This window comes from Solanum pennellii, chromosome 9 (genome assembly GCF_001406875.1).
Source record: "Solanum pennellii chromosome 9, SPENNV200".
NCBI lineage: Eukaryota > Viridiplantae > Streptophyta > Magnoliopsida > Solanales > Solanaceae > Solanum > Solanum pennellii.
This window is the reverse complement of record NC_028645.1, coordinates 58,517,990-58,538,243: the sequence shown is the minus strand read 5'-3', so window position 1 is coordinate 58,538,243 and position 20,254 is coordinate 58,517,990. Positions and strand designations below refer to the sequence as shown.

Genomic DNA, 20,254 nt, shown 5'->3' with positions numbered 1-20,254 from the left:
ACACACACACACACACACACACACACACACACACACACACACACACACACACACACACACACACACACACACACACACACACACACACACACACACACACACACACACACACACACACACACACACACACACACACACACACACACACACACACACACACACACACACACACACACACACACACACACACACACACACACACACACACACACACACACACACACACACACACACACACACACACACACACACACACACACACACACACACACACACACACACACACACACACACACACACACACACACACACACACACACACACACACACACACACACACACACACACACACACACACACACACACACACACACACACACACACACACACACACACACACACACACACACACACACACACACACACACACACACACACACACACACACACACACACACACACACACACACACACACACACACACACACACACACACACACACACACACACACACACACACACACATATATATATATATATATATAAGATAAATGTCAAAAGATATGTGATATATGTAATATTTTTTATGCATATTCTATAGAGTCGTGGAAAAGACACTCATTGACATTCTTAATTTAAAATTTTTTGTGAAAATGCACAAGTACTCTCAAGACTATGACCGAAATTTCAGAAATACACCTTAACTATACTAAGGTCCTATTACTTTCCGAACATAATTTTTTTTATAAATTTGTGCATCTTTTGGCTTATGTATTTGAATGTCACGTAAGCTAATAAGGTGAACAAAATTACAAAAATAAAAGGTTCAAGAGGGTAACAGGACCTTAGTTTAGTTAAAGACGTGTCTCTAGAATTTCGACCATAGCCTGGGGGGGGGGGTACTGCTGCATTTTCCCATTATTTAAAATAAAGTACAAAACTACGAAAGAAATATGGATGAACGAAAGGAAAAATAAAAAAATGCAAAAATTTAGAGGGATTAATTTAAAAAGTAAAAAAGACCATCGTCTCTTAAACTCATGTCCATTTGGTGAGCTCGATTAACTCCACCCAAGGTCTTCTCAACAAGTTTAACATTCATTATTGATGTGCACATTTATTAACTTAACGAAGTAAGAAGGTAAAAAATAAAATGTTTTAATGAAAACTATAATATAATATTAGTTTAATAAAACCTGGGTATACTTGATAAACAATGGTTGTTGAACTGTGACTGTGGGCCTGTCATTTCAAAGCTTTATGAACTGTGTATTGTGAAATTGTTAGGTTGAGATGATTTTATGCAGTTTGTAGTCTAGACACTTCGGTTAGAATGAAAAGAGTACTCGTAGTCTAGCCTAGTTTTTCTTTGTGTAATAGGTTACTTGCGGAGCCCTGTTTTGTTTGATACTCACCCCTTACTTCTACACTTGTAGGTAATGAGCTCCGATCCATGTGATTGCTCTGCTTCTATTTCCAAGGCTTCTGAAGGACTTTGAGAGGTAGCTGTTAGTTATTCCTACGGGCCATCTTGTTTCTTATTTTATGTTTTTCTCTATTCCATAGACAAGTACATCGGAAAAGGGTCATATTTTCCCTTAAACTCTTAGACAAAGGTTACATTTACCCTTCGTCATACTTTTTTGTTATATTTGCTCTTACCATCCAATTTTAGACACATAGTTTCCCTTGTACAGTTAAGTATTGCGTCACCATTTTTATCATTCTATGTGGGGCCTACATGGCACCTACATGGCTCCATGCGTATATATTTTTATTATAGAATTTTATTTTCTATTTAGCATTCAATACTGCGCATTTAGTAAAATCCGACCCAACCAAAACAAAAACCCATTAATTCAATTTCAATACCCATTAGCTCTAATTTTTGTACTCATCATCCTTGCAACCTTCATATAAGAGAGAAAGGCCATTATGTTATTTTTTTTTGTGCACTAATTTAATCTATGTTATCTGAATATTTTGGAGCCATATGAATGAGGTATTAAGAAAATTGTCCCATGAATTACATCCTGAATTCATCCCAGGACCGACCCACTTGGACAACAATATATTTGTTGTGAAGAGTTAGCAGTTGAAAAAAGTGTGAAAATCGAAAACCTACAAGATCTTGTCAAATAACCTTTTTGTGGACGCTTTGGTAAAAATTTTGTTTCTTGTGAGATATTGTGAAGCTACGGGGAGAAAGTTGAAGGTTGTTGTCTCTGTATTATCATGTTTTGATGGCTAAATTAATGTGAATGGATGAATATTGAAATCGGGTAAATGGGTATTTATTTTGGTTGGGTCGGATTTTACTAAATAGGTTGGATAGAATATGAAATAGAAAATAAAATTTTATAATAAAAATATATATAAATGGAGTCAAATAGGTGCCACATAGACTAATAAAAATGATGACACAATACTTAATTGTACAAGGGTAAATATGTTTCTAAAGTTGGATGGTAAGGGTAAATATATCAAAAAAGTATGACGAAGGATAAATGTGACCCTTTTCAAAGAGTTCAAGATCAAATATGACCCTTTTCCGACTAATACATTGATATTTGCACATATCTTTCAATTGTGTATTTATATTAGTGGCTTGTACACGTGACAATCAAGTTATGATTTATATTTGAATGACTAACTAGTTTTCCGCTCTTATGTTATTCTTGTTCTACTTTTCACTTTTCTTCGTGTTGTTGGGTTTGAGGCTAACTTTTTTTTGGTGGGAATAGATGAGTGTCATCACGTCCAATTTTAGGTCATGACATTGAAGCAGGCAAAGAAGAAAGAAAAAGAACTCATGTGTGAGAAAGATCAAATATACCACCTAATTTTGTGAAAATATCAAATGTATCTACATAAATTTTACTTTTTTTTTTGATAAAAAATTTAAAAATGAAATTAATTTAAATTAATTTTTCACTTCTATTAGACAAAGATGGTATATTTGAGTCATTTGTGTAATAATAGGAGTATATGTGAGCTCTTTTTGTATTGACCTATATTTTTACTATAAATTGCAAAATTGATAGGTGTATCATGTCCTTTTTTTTACCCTATTATTTTGGGGTTGAGTCAAGTTTCTCCTCTTTTAATCGAGCTTGGTACTTATTAGATTAAATATTAAAACATGGTTTAAAAAATTGTGATTCTCCTATTAGAAAAAATAATTATGTGCTTTTGATAGAAAAAAGTTATAAATATATGTCCTTTTATGAAATCTAACTTATGATGCAATTTAAATAGATGATATAAAGGGAACAAAAGATAAATATACCCCCGAAATGATGTCAATAGTAAGCAGATACCTTGCGTCGTACTTTGGTTCATTCGTGCCCCTACCACCCAAAAACTACAACATATATACCCTTCACTCTAACGGAAGACTAAATAGGAACACGTAACACAATCTTATCCGTCGATATGATAATTAATAATTATCGGGTGGGTGGATAAGATTATGACATGTGTATGTTCGTTAGTATAAAGGGTATATATACTATAGTTTTTGGATGAGGGGCACCAATGTCCCAAAAGTATGATAAATGCTATCTGCATACTATTTACAATAGTTCGAGGGGTATATTTGTCCTTTTTCCCATGTATAAATAATAAACCATATATACTAATCTCAAACCAAATCCTTTGGGAAAGTAAAACAAAACATAACACAATTCTTATCTTGTCTTCACACTTTGTATTCCTTAAAATTTCCTTTATTTTTTTTGTGACATCAGATTCTACGTGTCTTCACATGTACAATCAACTTATTTTCTACTATATAAATAGACCACTTATATTTCTTTTTCTCTATCTTTACTCATCAATCAAAAGGTATGTAAAATAGTCTTTCTTATAGATTTCTTTTCTCTTTGTTCTATTTTAGCTCTTTCTTATTCAAATTGACTGTCTACGCAATAAATCAAATAGATTAACACTTGATTTTTTGTAAATTTGTTTATCAAACAGAAAATTAGCAAAAAAAATACAAAAACAAATGACAGATTCTCGGAAGAGTCTAATAAAGAATCACCAAATTCCCAAAGAGATAAAAAAGGCATAACCACAGACACAATATGAAACAAATCGAAATACTTGAAGCGTAAGATATTTTTTTAAAGAACTTTATCCTTCATATATACTCAAAAAAAATATAATTTTTTTTATTAAAGAGATAATCTAATTTTCTTTAAATGCATGAGTGATAAATTTATAATTCATTATCTAAAGAATAATTTATTTTTTGTTTGTGTTTTTTTGTGTGTTAATTTATATTTAATTTTTATTATTTTTCTGGTGTTGCTTTCTTCTCTTGCTCTCCATATGGACATTCAAATTTAATAGAAGATATGTACTTTTGATTTCGCTTTCAATTTTTTTTATTGAGTTGTTAAAATGGTTTTGAAATAGTTTATTCGGATGATTAATCTACTGTTTGTATACAGCTATATCAATTACCGTTCGTTCTTGATTAATCATTAATAAATTTAGCAGTAGTACCTGAATTTATTTAATTTCAAGTTTTTCTCATTTTTGCACCAAAAAATCAACCAATCTCTTTCTCATGATGTTCGATACCCCTTGTTAGGCTCAATAGATATAAATATGAATCCAAAATAACTCTTTTAAGGGTCCAACTAATCCAGATCGCATGAAAAAATTCACTAAAGTTTGACTAGATACATTTGCACTCAAAAGTCCCAATTTAGGACGGTTAGTTTAGATTCATATCAGAAAGCCTCACTTTGAGGGATAAGAATGTGACAACTCTTATCCCAGGACTCAAACAAGGCCTCTAGTTAAGTATTAAGGAGTACTTAATGCTCCTCAATCTTTTGGGGAGTATCTGATACTTGATCTAGACTCGACTAATCAAAATTCAATTGGGAAATTAAGTCCCATTTTGGGGTAAAATGTTTTTTAACAAGGAAGCTTTAGTTCGAATGCTCAAACTTGAGACCCTTATATATGATGGAGAAATACTGCCAATCCGCCATGCTTTTTATGACACTTTTTTTTTATTTTTTTTTCATTTTTAGATTTTTTTAACAAAATGATCAATTATATTTTTTACCCTTAATTTTCAATCAAGATTCTTCAAGAACTGTCCGCTTCCAAATGAAAATCAACAAAATCAATTGGCTAGGAAAGCAGAGCTTAAACCTAAGTAGGTCAGGATTTGGTTTCAAAACAGAAGGACAAAAATAATGGTAATTTGTTGTAAAACTAAAGAACAAAAGAACAATAGAAAAATAAAGAAAAGAAGAATATAAGACAAGAGGAACAATATAAGATCACAATCTTTCTTTCAAGTATTCATCAAAGTTTCAAGTGTATACAATATGAACCATTATGCCTCTATTTATAGTGTAACATAGAGGCATACAAAAGGTCAGTCATGAAACAACATTAACATGAATATAATGGGGAGGTTATGAAAGTGAAAGATTACAATAATAATGGTTATAAAGTTGGAGGTTATGATTATCTTCATAATGGAGGAGGTTATGGAGTAATTTCTTGGTGTAGTGGACATCCACATTATATTATTTTATAACACTTCCCCTTGGATGTACATAGATAATATGCCTCGTTAAAACCTTACTAGGAAAAAACCCTGTGGGAAAAATTCTAGTGAAGGAAAAGAGTACACATATCTTTTAATACGCCTGAACGTTGCCTCGTTAAAAACCTTACCCAAAAAATCCATTTGGGACAAAACCATGGTTAAGGAAAAAAGTACAACGTACTTTTATCGCCCTAATAAAAACTTTACTTGATATCTCAAAGGCGATGCATTCCAATCGTATATGACAACTTTTCAAATAGTGATGTTTGTAATCTTTACTGAATAAGTTTACAAGATACACTTGAACAACCTTTGAACGTCTATCTCAGTATTTTCTTTGAAGATCATGTGTGAAAAACTTTTGGTGAAATATTTTGTGTCTGATCTCCTTTGATTGTATCTTCCATTCAATTGAGTCATATATTATTTTCGTATAAAGTGGCTGGAATATCCTTTGCCAAAGGAAAATCACATATTTTCTGAATATGATAGATCATGATTCAAACCAAAAAAACCCCTAACTTACTTCATAGATCAATATGATTTGAAGAAGTGGTTACCCATGTTTTTTGAATGCCAAGATATTGTTGTGCCTCCATATGTAAGCAAATAACTCATTTGCAATAGAGCTTTATGTAGATGAAATAAATATTTTGCATCTACATAATCAAATTATTTCTGAGTCATGAGAGATTGATCAATTTTATTGAAGCTCGTCTTTTCTTCTCAAAGAAAGTCACACATCTTCTAGCATTTGGATAACCAGCAATTGTAAGTGCAGCAATTGCACTAATACTTGACATTTTAAATCATTTTCATGAGGTTGAAAAAATTCTTTATTTGTGTTGAGCAATCTCAAATCATTGAGTACTCAATAGACTAACTATAAGACCATTTAAATCCTTCAAGGATTTTCATATAACATTCATCGTCTAGTTAGACGTAATAACCATTCATTATGCATATTCAAGTATTTCATCTATTTTCAGACTAAAACAAGTCTCATTGAATTCACTATTAGAGAACATATCTTTATTTAATAATGTCAGGACTTTTGTGAAAATTCTTTATGCCCCGAGTACAAATTGTATTTTTTATTTTACATTTATACTTTCTCACAATTATTCATTTGTACCCTCACTGACATATATTTTGATTTATGAACTATATGTTAAAAGCATCACTTCTCTAAGTGAAACAAAATCTTCTTGAATAGTGCCAATCATTTATCTGTCCACACTATATGACAGATTCAAATTTAAGATAGTCGTAACCATTTATTGCACTGAGTGCTACATCATATCAAATATACCGTCAACGACCATTTTGATGTCGATTCCAATACGATATTACTTATCGAGATCTCTTCATTTTTCATCATTTTCAGGTACCTGAACCTTTGCCAAGTTTTTATGAAATGTGATGTCATAGTTCTCTTTCAAAGCACTTGCCTCATTAGAAATGACCATTTTGATGATTTGTTCTTCTCATTTATCAAGGAGTTTACATTTGGAATCAATTGTTCTATTACGCTTCAATCATACCATAGACTCTTTTCTTCAAGGACTATATATTGGCGCATTTACAGCTTAATTAAAATATTCGATCAGCAAATACACCTGACAAATTACATGCAACATTTTGGAAATGAATTATCTTTTGAACTTTAAGTTCACACTTTTTAACGAGTATTTAGATAATTCACCCCACGCATAATTTTCAGTTGCTACACATATCTCCCCCTAATGTTAGAAAATCAAACATTCACCCTCAACGTATCCATCTTGGTGCGTGGAGCAACAAAATTATATGTGCGCGCATCGAATTTTTTAGATGAAAATTATTTTGTTCCTGACCCTGAACCAATTGTGTTGATAGAACCTTATTGGCTTGATGCATACATGTTAAATAAACTCATCTCATACCAAATTTTATGTGAGAGATTTGTTCTCATAATAAATGGTCTAGCTATAATTAGAGGCATATAATTTCCGCTAAACCAACCAGCATTATACACATAACTTTATAGTTTGGAACTGTGCTCTTAATTTAGTAATTCGAGAAAATAATCTTACAAAAACCAATTTATAAGTTGATACAAATGCACATGTGACCATACCATAGATGCATCTATTAAATCATAATAGTAAACGGTCCACATGGTAGGTGAACGAGCCCATATTCACCTTTTTATACTTTCCAAATAATTTTAGGGGAGACAATCCTAACCTTAGTTGGTACAATGATCATTTTATCACGAGAATGAGCTACAAAAGAGAATTCTTTGAGAATTTTTTATTTCTTCAACATATAGCTACGTGAATTCTCAATTTCTTTTGCATCACATTTGAATCAGAATGGCCAACCGATTATGCCAACTGATATTTGTTCAAGTAAACTTCTAGTTTACTTTTTGCATGTTATTCCATCACTATGCCCGTATTTGTATACAACAAACAACGGAAAAAATGGATAATCTCATACGTAAATATTTATTACCCACTTTGATTGTAGTAATTTGAAGATATTAAATCTTCTCATAATTTATAGTCTCAATATAATATTTGTTTTTAATTCTTCCAAAACTTAAAAGGTTTCTTTTGAGACTTACTACAACCCAATATTATGAATAATTTCATTATTCCAAATAGTAACAATTAGCCTTTTCGGAACTATCAATTAATTTTGTGTACTACCACCTATTTTCACAATGTCATTCTTATGGTGACCATCTCCTTCAAGGAGAAAATTTTTATTATTGTGATGATTAAAATTATTACATTCAAGACTTATTTCTTGATAATCAATGACAAATTTGTGTTGCCACACAATAACATTTAGTTTGATCATGGCCACAACCTTTACAAGAAAAGATTTATTTCTTTCTTTTGTCCTCCAATAGTTCATTTTAAATTATACCACAACATTTATGTAGTACTCAAAGTATATATATGACAAAAATGACTATTCATGTCAAAATATTTTCTTTCAATCTCTCAAACCTCATATCGAGGTGAGATGTGACATTCATCCAACAATACATGAGCATGTTCTTATCCGTACGAACACAAGTCACATTTTCTTTAAGAAATGGACCATTACCATTTGTACATGTTCCATAAGTTTTTATTAGAAACTCATTGTCATGTTTTGGCATTATGTAATTCACCTCAACATCACTTTAAGAGGTCAAATGTACCAAATGTACTTCCACTTTGTATTCATTTACTTTGATGGAGGATTTACAAAACTTTTAAAATTGGGTTGCACCAACAACAATGTACCCAACTTCTCATGCAATTTTGATGGATAAAAATTACCTTTAACAATTATCTTTACATTTGAAGGACCATCTTAAGAAACAATATGTCCAATAACCTTTTATACAATTTTAATGGATAAAATTACCTTCTCATTTGAAGGAACATCTTAAGAACCCATAATGTTCTTCCTTTAAATTACCACAATAATGACCATGAAAATTTTACCATACCCATGTTTATACATTTAACCACTTGTCATTTTTTAGACAAATTAATACACTGCTACCACATTCACATAAGAGAATGGAGCATATTTATTGGGTAAATTTCGTGTCTTTCAGTCAAAAGTATAAAACTTTATGTAAGTCATCATTATATCATCACTTTAGTGCATTAGGACTTAAACCCAATGTCTTACCCATATAAAGACACCTTTGGTAATAAATCAATGGGACTTGAACCCAACTTTTTATTATCATGGTGCCCCAATACTTTAACTCGATGTCTTACTCACTTGTTGTGGTGAAACCTGAATTTACCGTCTTACCCTCAATAAATTACATGATAAGCCAAATATAATAGGACTCATCATTGAGCCTTGAGAAATATTGTTACTTTGTGATTAACATGCACAAAAAAAAAAATTGAACAAAAAAAAAACAAAATGAAAATATTCTCAACAAGGTATGTACTAATCTTAAACTTGTCAAAGCAGAGAGTTACATATAGCATTATCTTATGTTTGGTGCATAATGATTAAGTTAGTGAATTATCATTATAAATCAAAGAATCAATTGCACGCTAAGAAAATAATAATTTCAATTACACTAAAATAAAACTGTTTACTATCACCACCCCTTTTTCAATTTCCAGTGAACCCAAAATATTTCGCACAAAACAAAATAAATTGAAAGCTTATCTATTTACCAAAACAGCGAGCATAATCATAAATATAATATAAATAAATTTCACATACAAAAGAAAGTATATATAATCATAGGTGAAAAAAAAATGCACTGTAACAATAATAGTAATCATTCATCTTGTTCATTAGTAAAATATAAAATAGATTCCACAATAATTTACCTTGTTTTTGAGAGAAAAACAAACATAATTATTTTACCTTATTTTGTTTACTTTGCTTCAATCTTTCAATGATAGAACAATCATGCTGATAACGTGTTGTAAAACTAAAGAACAAAAGATCAATAGAAATATAAAGAAAATAAGAATATAAGACAAGAGGAACATTACAAGATAACAATCTTTCTTTCAAGTATTCACCAAATCTTCAAGTGTGTACAATATGAACCCTTATGCCACTATTTATAGTGTAACATAGAGGCGTAAAAAAGGTTAGTTATAGACATGAATTAACATGAATTAATGGGGAGGTTATGAAAGTGAAAGTTTACAAGAATAATGGTTATAAAATTGGATGTTAAGGAGGTTGTGATTATCTTCATAATGCAGGAGGTTATGGAGTAATTTCTTGGTGTAATGGACATCCACATTATATTATTTTATAACATAATTCTAATAATTTATTTTTTTCCCCTATAAATTCAATTATACTTAATTAAAGGTATGTTGTTGTTGTTAAGGTATTATGTTGTTGTTGTTACTTGTTAAATTATTTCTCTAAATTAGGTTAAGTTTAGAATGTGTTAATAAATATAACAATTTCTTCGTCTTATTAATTAGGTTATTTACTTTCACTTTCTTTTATATTTTCCCGTCCTTGTAAAATAAATTCAATTATTTACGATTGAACTTTTCAATTTCAATATAATTTTCCTAAATTAGTCATTTGGTTTTGCGTTGAATTGATCAATATATTTGGAAGTATGTTCTTTGCCTCACTAATATATGAATTTCACTAATTAAAGAAACTTCTTTTCATTAAAGTTATTTTGTCATTCGCCTTCTAGTTGATTGTGTTGTTGCTCAGTAAAACCAATGATATAATCATGTTAACTAATTCATAGTATATAAACTCTAAAGCAAATTCCAAAACTTTCGAAGGATTTTGAGAATTTAAAGTGAAATAAAATTTGGTTTTGCAAATAAGAACTAATGGTTTTCGTTTTCTATATTGTTTGATGAATGAAGGGAATCTTGCCATATTAAATGGATGGTTTGAACTAAGTCCAGGCTAGTCAAAATAATTTGTTTAAGCAAATGACCCAATTAATAAATGATTTTTGTTGGGCTTAAAATAGACCATAACTGAATTTTTCAACTCTAACCAATTTTTAATAGTTTTTTCTCGTTATTTGTGCAATTACCATGGAAAGTAATTTTTCTTACAACTATATTTATTATGTCCAAGATAAGAGTATGGTCTTTAATAAGGAATTCCATAGTTATTAAGGATTCTCAAGAAGAGGAGGATAACTTTTATTTAGGAGACTAGATGAGTAGTTATGTAGATGTGTATTAGTTATAGTACTTGGGAGGAATAGGAATAAGTAGGCATCTTAGTGTTACTGAGGAGCATTTTAATATCAATTTAATTTGCAGCTTTCTATTATAAGTTTGTAAGTATCTATACATACTATTTGAGGTGAGCATGTGGCATGCATTTCTCATTCTTAATATGACATTTCTTCCACTGCAAATTGCCATTAATCATGATGATAAAGGTTGTTGTGAACGTTGGAGTCTTAGCCGTTGGTGTCTCTTGCGATTACTTCTCCATTATTCTTCCTTTATTACTCTTTGTAGCCTATGTAACATATGGAACTCCGAAGGCCATTATTCCTATACATTGCTAGAAAGACTTCTTGTAATATAAATAGTGGTGATCTTCATTTGGTTTAGAACACACAACACACAAGACAGAATCATAGAGTAAAAGAGTTAGTCTAAAAGAGAGTTCTTATTAGTTGAAGGGAGGTGTTCTTTTTTTGTGGAGCATTGGACTCAACTCTTGCCCAGAGTTGTTAAGTTATACTTTGTGAAGACTGTTGTATCCTAGATGGGACAAGTCAAAGAGGACTACTGCTGGACCGGTGAAAACATTTGCTGCAGTGGGCTTGAATCTCCTTAAAGAGAGCGAGATATCCGCGCCTCATCCCGAAAAGATTTTATTTCATCATTTCATTTTCAGTTGTAATCTTGTAAGGAGATTCAATATGGCTACAATTGAAGAAATCGTGGATGTCAATATGGGAGACCTTAACAAGCCATTTCGGTTCAATGGTAACTATTTTAAGAGACGGAAGGGTAAAATACTTTTCTACTTAAGTCTTCTCAATGTTTCTTGTGTGTTAACTGAGAAGAATCCTAATAAAGAAGACATCACCTCTCTGAATGATGATGAAACTATTTCTCATCTAGAGAAAACGGAAAAGTACGACGGTGATTCCTATAAGTGTCGGTATTATATTCTTAATTGTCTGTCTGATAATTTTGTGATTATTATGGTAGAACTTACTCTAGTGCAAACAAAATTTGGAAAGCATTGCAGAGTAAGTATGATACCGAAGACTCTGGAGTAAAAAAATATGTGGCTAGTAGATTTTTTTGTTTTCAAATAGTGGACAACAAATTAGTGGTAGATCAAACTCAAAACTTCATCATGATTGTTGGAGAGTTTAGGTCCGAAGAGGTTAAAATGGAGATAACCTTATTGTTTGTGGCATAATATATAAACTTCCACCTTCCTGGAAGGAATTTTAAAAAAACTATGCGCCACAAACAAAAAGAAACTTCTCTTGAAACCTTGATAATGAAAATCCGCATGAAAGAAGAAGCAAGGGGCCAAGATGTACTTCTACAAATAGAAGAGAACAAATATCATAACGAAGGTAAATTTAATTACTTCGAATTGCTACTCCTGAAACTCAGAAAAGTACTTCTTTGAAGCTTAAGAAGAAAAAACTCAAGAAAAATAATGGTAGACCTCCTAAGGAAAATAATGATGAAAATCACCAAACACAAAATCAACAAGTTCAAGAAAAGGGACCATGCTTTGTTTGTGGCAAGAGTGGACATATTGCTCGATTTTGCAGATTCTAGAATCGTTGTCCTAACTCTCAGGCAAACGTTACCGAAGAACCTATTGTGGCGGTGATTACCAACATAAACATGGTTGAGAATATTGATGGATGGTGGGATGATTCTGGTGCAAAACGTCATGTCTGTTATGACAAATACTGGTTTAAAAAATATACTCATTTTGAGGATCCCAAAACCATCATGCTTGGTGATTCTCAAACTACTCTAGTGCTTGAAAAGGGAGATGTCAAATTCTGTTTTACTTCTGGAAGGGTATTAACTTTAAAAGATGTACTTTATACTCCTTCCATGAGAAAAAAATTTGATGTCTAGTTTTCTTCTTAATAAAGTAGAATTTAAACAGATTATTGAATCTGATCAATATGTAATAGTGAAGAAATGTGGGGAAGGGGTATGCATGTGATGAGATGTTTAAGTTGAATGTTGAAATGAATAAAACTTCTACTTCTGTTTATATGCTTTCTTTTAACAATTTTGGGCATGCTCGTTTGTGTTATATTAATGATCGTTATGTTGGAATCATGAGTAATTTAGGATTAATCCAAATGGTTAAAAAGAATTTTTAAAAGTCTGAGACTTGTAGTAAAGATAAACTCACTAAAAGGTCTCATTTTCAAGTTGAAAGAAAAACTGATTTGTTAGAATTAGTTCATATTGATATTTGTGACATTGGTGGAATTCTAACTAGTGGAGGTAATAGATATTTTATCAGTCTTATTGATGATATTTTAAGTTTACATATGTTTACCTGATGAAAAATAAAAGTGATGCTTTTGAAAATTTCAAAACATATCTCTATAAGGTTGAAAATCAGTTCGGAAGAAAAATAAAAAGAACTAGAAGTGATAGAAGCCATGAATATGAATCAAATGAGTTTAATTCTTTGTTAGATTATTGGAAATAATTCATGAAACTACTCCTCCTTACTCTCCTTCGTCTAATAAAGCAGCAGAAAGGAAAAATAGAACCTTGGTTGAATTGACTAATGCCATTCTTATTGAGTCACATGGACCTTTGAATTTTTGTGGTGAAGCTATTTTAACCGCTTGTTATCTGTTGAATCGTGTGCCTCATAAAAAGTCAAAAACTAGCACCTTTTGAATTGTGGAAAGTTTACAAGCCAAGTTTGGGATATCTAAGAGTTTGGATTGTCTAGCCTTTGTGAGGCTAATGGATCCCAATATAACAAAGTTGGGTAAGAAAGTTGCTACTTGTTCTTTTCTTGGTTATTCTTCAAATAATACAACCTATATATTTTTTAATCTTGAAGATAATATTGTGATAGAACCAGGTGATGCTATTTTTCATGAAAATAAATTTCCTTTTGATAATAAAAGTAATGAGGGTCAAAGAGATGAACAAAATATTTTGTCACTACTTAGTTCTTCTACTTCTACTTTGAAAAATAAAGAAGTTAATGATTTTAAGTTAAAACGAAGTAAAAGAGATAGAGTAGAAAAAGATTTTGGTCCAGATTTTTATGTGATTAATGTTGAAAATGACCTCTAACTTTGAAAGAAGCATTATCATCACATGATTCTATTTTTTGGAAAGAGGTTGTAAATGATGAAATGGAATCTCTAATTTCTAATAAAACGTGGAATCTAGTTGATTTACCACCGGATTGTAAAACTATTGGTTGTAAATGGGTCTTACGAAAAAATTGAAATCGGATGGATCTATTGATAAATACAATGCTAGGCTAGTTGCAAAAGGTTCTAAACAACTAGAAGGCCTAGAATTTTTTGATACTTTTTCTCTGATAACAAGAATTACATCCCTAAGACTTCTAATTGCTACGACTGCAATTTTTGATTTGCAAATTCATCAAATGGATGTAAAAAATGCTTTTCTAAATGGAGACCTAAATGAAGAAATTTATATGGATCAACCTGAGTGTTTTTTTGAAGTAGACCAAGAAGACAAAGTATATAAACTTACTAATCCCTATATTGCTTGAAACAGGCACCAAAGCAATGTAATAAAAAATTTGGTTCCTGCATGATTGAAAATGGTTTTAAAACAAATGAGTGTGATAAGTGCATCATCATAAGCCTTGGAATAATTCACATGTGATTATTTTGCCTATATGTTGATGATTTGTTGATATTTGGCTCTAACATGAATGTTATGAAACTAAAAATGTTCTTAGAAGTCATTTTGATGTGAAAGATCTCGGTGAGGCAAATTTTATTCTTGGAATAAAAATAACAAGAACATGTGAGGGAATTTTCCTTGACCAGTCACATTATGTTGAGAAAATTTTGAAAAAATAAAACTTTCATGATTGCAAGCATGTTGCTACTACTTTTGATTTAAGTGTTCACGTATTTCCCGTTGAAAGTGAAAATGATGTCATAAATCAAAAGGAATATGCTAGTATAATAGGAAGTTTGAGATATGTGATTGATTGCACTAGGCTTGATATTGTGTATGCAGTAGAGTACTAGGCAAGTTTACAAGCAAGCTATGTATTGAACATTGGCATGCTGTAACAAGAGTTATGAGATATTTAAATTGGAACGAAAAATTGTGGTTTGTTCTTTAAAAAATATCCTGTTGTACTTGAAGGGTTCTGTGATGTGAATTGGAACACTTTAGGAGGTGATTCATGTTCTACTAGTGGTTATGTTTTTACTTTAGGTGGTGGTGCTATCTGTTGGAAATCAAACAAGCAAACGATAATTGCTAACTCTACCATGGAGGCTGAACTAATTGCTTTAGGTTCAGCTAGTGAGGAAGCGAATCGGTTAAGAAATTTGTTGTTTCAAATTTCTTATTTTTAAAAATCAATTTCTCCTATTTTAATTCTTTGTGATAGCACCGTTGCAATTAGTAGAGTTCAAAACCGTTACTACAACAATAAATCTAGACCTATAAGGAGGAAACACAGTAATGTAAGATCGTATTTGACTACGACTAATGTTGATTATGTCAAATCTTTTGATAATCTTACAGATCCTCTTACTAAGGTCTTAAGAAGAGAAAAGGTCTGGAACACATCAAGGGGAATGAGATTGAAGCGTACAAATTCTTGAGTCATATATGAGGAAACCCAACCTAGGGACTAGAGATCCTATAACCAGGTTCAAAGAGAAAAACTAATCATATGATGACTTATTGTGAAAAATGCACTATATTGTTAATTCCTCCCTATGATGTGAGTGGCATTGTTTCCTTTAGTCTGTGAAGGTTGAGTTGATAAAACTCTTAATGAATATCTGTAGCCCGTACGGGTGGAGTGTTAATCTTACATGAGCACTCTCGACAGATTTCACCTATGTGATGTGTGGAAGTAGGTCATTTCCTATGAGAGTGAGGCTTATTCTTAAATGCACTCATGAAACCGGGATAACACATGGCCATAACGTGCTGGGTTTAAAGCTCATGTCAACACCTTGATTACTATGTGTGAGGAGTGACATTTTATTTCCCTTATGTAGTCATAGTTCAAGTCTGAGACGACTACGACTCTGGAGTAAAAGTTACTGTTTCACTAAGTGGAGGTTCAATGCAGAGCGCACCTTCATTATGCATGGTAGTCTTCCTTCAACTTATAGACTCTTTTAATTAATATTAATAAGAGTGGGGGATTGTTATTGAGGAGCATTCTAATATTAATTTAATTTGCATCTTTCTATTATAAGTTTGTAAGTTTGGCAGTATCTATATATACTATTTGAGATGATCATGTGGCATTCAGTTCTCATTCTTAATATGACATTTTTTCCACTGCAAATTGCCATTGATCATGATGATAAAGGTTGTTGTGAACGTTGGAGTCTTAGCCGTTGGTGGCTCTTGTCGTTACTTTTCCATTATTCTTCCTCCATTACTCTTTGTAACCTATGTAACATATGTAACTCCTAAGGCCATTATCTTCACTATTTACTACCTCCATTATCTTTCTATTGATTTCCAGGAAGACTTCTTGTAGTATAAATAGTGATGGTCTTCATTTGGTTTCGAACACACAACAAACAAGAGAAAATCATAGAGTGAAAGAGTTAGTCTAAAAGAGAGTTCTTATTAGTTGAAGGAAGGTGTTCTTTTTTGTGGAGCTTTGGACTTAACTCTTGCCCAAAGTTGTGTATATCCCAATCACAAATTAGAAGGACAAAGGAGCAGTCAGAATAAAACAATGTTTCTGATGTTTTAGCTAACAAAAAGAAACAAAAAGAACAAAAAATCACAAGGATTATTAGATTAAAAATGAGGATCTTACTTGGCAGCTTTATGGGTTAATTGCAGTTGTATAAACTCCTTGTGGTTCAATCTGCATTGAGCATGTAATTACTTAGAAAAATCAACATTTTTCGATGAGTTCGAGATTGGTAAGTTTTGGATCTACGCCTTACCCTGAGATACGATTGTGACAATGGGTGTCGAGTTGAAGAAGAACTCATTGAGAAGATACTTATCATATGAAGGTGCAATCTTACATCCACAATCTCTTGAACAATGAGACGGACAAGGACACTGTATTGGGGAAGTCGGAGCACTCCTAGAGCATTGCATTTTGGGTGTTATATGTGTAATAAAGTTGAGGCCTTTGATAGGAGTTTATGAAGGAAACGTATTAGGGTAAGCGGTTAGTTAGATTGTTGAATTGTCTCACTTTTTATTTTACACTAAGAGTCGCGGTATTAGTTTGGTTATTAGTGATAGAATTTTATGCTTCCAATATTGTTTTGTCTTATTATGGCTATTGTTTAGGATGATTTGATAGGTTATCTGCAGATTTGACAGGACTTCCTATATTTTGTATTTCTTTCTATATAATGTGTTGGTCTATATTTTTATTCAAACGGGGGTCTATCGAAAACGACTTTGTACCTTCGTGGTAGTTGTAGGATATGTGTATACACTTTATCCTCTCAGGCCCCACTTTAATTGATTTACACTAGGTATCTTATTGTTGACTATATACGTTTTAACAAGTTCATTTATGAATCATTTTGAGCTAAATATTTAGTTTATATCAATTGAATTTTAATCATGTATACCTTAATATCTGCCCAAATTTACCCGCATGAAATATGCCTAACTAAACACGTTCAAATTGGGTAAATTAAATTTTCATGAACTAATTTTTTCACCTATGTAAACATTCTTCAAAATATATAATTCATATGAGGAATAAAGTGTATGTTGTTCAAAATCGAAGTGGGAATTTAAAATTTTAAGCAAAGGTGGAAGGAGAAGATAATTTTCACAATTTTTTTAAAGAAAGGCTTAATTTGGTCCTTCAATTATTATAAAATTCTAATATCTTGCTCAGTACCTAAACCTACAGTTGATTGGAATGTGCACTTTTGATTCCTTTTGTTTGTGAATGTTCCCAAATTTAACATAGTGATTAGTTGTACAATTACTTAATTTTTATGTGTTATGTTAAATTTGTATTGTTGCTCAACATTTGATTATAATATAATTTTAAAAGTATTTTATACAACATATGTCATACATAAAATTACTAGAAACACACATTCTGATTACTTAAAACTAAATATGATTCGTCAAATATTACATGGATCAAAATCATAATATACCTATATTTTAGAGGTGGAAAATGCTACTTGTCCAAAAACTACTAATATTTCTTTCTCTTTCTACAATTTATTATTAACTCATGATATCTTATTTTTATGTGATTCATTTTTGTATATATATTTCATCAGACTAAAAATGAGAGATCCATTAACAATGATCTTAGAAATTTTTTTGAAAGATTTCTTTGTGAGAATAACGCAATGAAAGAGGCAATGGAGAAAACAATGTGTCCAAAGTGTGATGGACCACCCATTGGAAAAGAAGATAGGACCCGTATATTTAAAATGGAAAACCAAAGGTTGGGAACAAGTAATCCTTTTACTTATACTATTTATTTTAGTTTATTTATTTTGCTATTTATATATTTATCTTAAAAGAATTACTTATATATAACAAAAGACGAGGGAGATTCGTGATTTGAACTCGATAGACCAATCCGGGATTTAAGGCATTAGGCACCTAACTCAACATATACTTAGAATTTTTGATGAAGGGGGTTAGATTTACGACTATTGCATTGGACCGATGGATAAGAGAGCTAAGCTGGCTAAAACAGCACTTGGGCGCCCTACATTCTTTTTTTGAAGTTTTCGTCATTTTTACATATATATGTCTACATTCCACCTTTACGATATCTATTGAGGTGGATGCAGATTATAGACACCGAGTTCATTTGAATCCCGTAATTTTTACACAAAAGATAGATACATGAAAAAAAACAGTAATTTTTTTAAAAAAATATTGTATCTGGATCCATAATTTTATAAATACAATGAATTAAGCTTTATTTGCCTACTACAAAGGCTTGTGACATCTACTCCTTACATGATGTCAATCTAAATTTGTGGATGTCCTAATGTGGGTACTGAAAACTAGGCGAAAATAACCTCCACCCACCAAAAAAAGTGTTAAATACCTAAAATGTATGAACCCGTTAAGTTTAGATCTTGAATTCATTTCTGCCCCATATGTATGAGCTGCGAGTTGCACCCGCCCTAGACAAGAGAGATAAGTTGAATGAAAAGAATTTAATTTATATATATTTATAAAAACTTAATTATGTACTCTTATCCTTTTAGGTTCTCAAATCCTTTTTATTATGAATAATGCATACATGTTACTATGAGTTAGTTAACTTAACAATTTTTTTTGCAGTATGAAAGAGTATCAAAACTCATATTAAGTGTTCCTGAAAGGCCTTCTGTGATGATTTCAAATTTAGCACCATCAAAATCAACTCTTGGATATCCTCAACCCTTTCGTTAGGAAAATAATACTGATAATAATTTTCAAGCCCATTCAATAAATACTAATAATATTCCAATAATGTCTCCATCACAACAAGAACACTACGAACTTCATTATGATGATAGGAAAAAAACAAAATGTTTGAGATTGTTGTGACTTCTATGAATGAAATGGTTGAACTTTGGAAAAGAAATGATCAAATTTGGGTAGATTCATCAAGGGGAGGGAGGTGTTCTATTCATCGTGAGATTTATGAAAGAACATTCCCAAATCTAAATCGACCTTATTACCAATCATCGGCTACTCGAATTGAATCATCAAAGGATTGTGAAGTTCTGTCAATGACTGCAAGTGAGTTGATCCTTGATACAATAAGTTTCTTGAACTCTTTCATGTTATAATTGTTCAACTCATATGTGTGATTACATGCTTTGGCCCTAGAATGATGTATGGCTTTAGAACGTATCCAGTACTAGGATTTAAGTCTTGGTTTGATATATCTATCTATCTATCTATCTATCTATCTATACATACATACATACATACATATACATACATATATATATATATATATATATATATAGGT

At 31.4% G+C, this 20,254-nt stretch overlaps 1 pseudogene; it reads left to right on the top strand.

Annotated features, from left to right (window-relative positions):
- The first annotated feature begins 12,936 nt into the window (after positions 1-12,936).
- LOC107030231 overlaps positions 12,937-20,254 on the top strand; it is a 15,577-nt pseudogene continuing 8,259 nt past the window's right edge.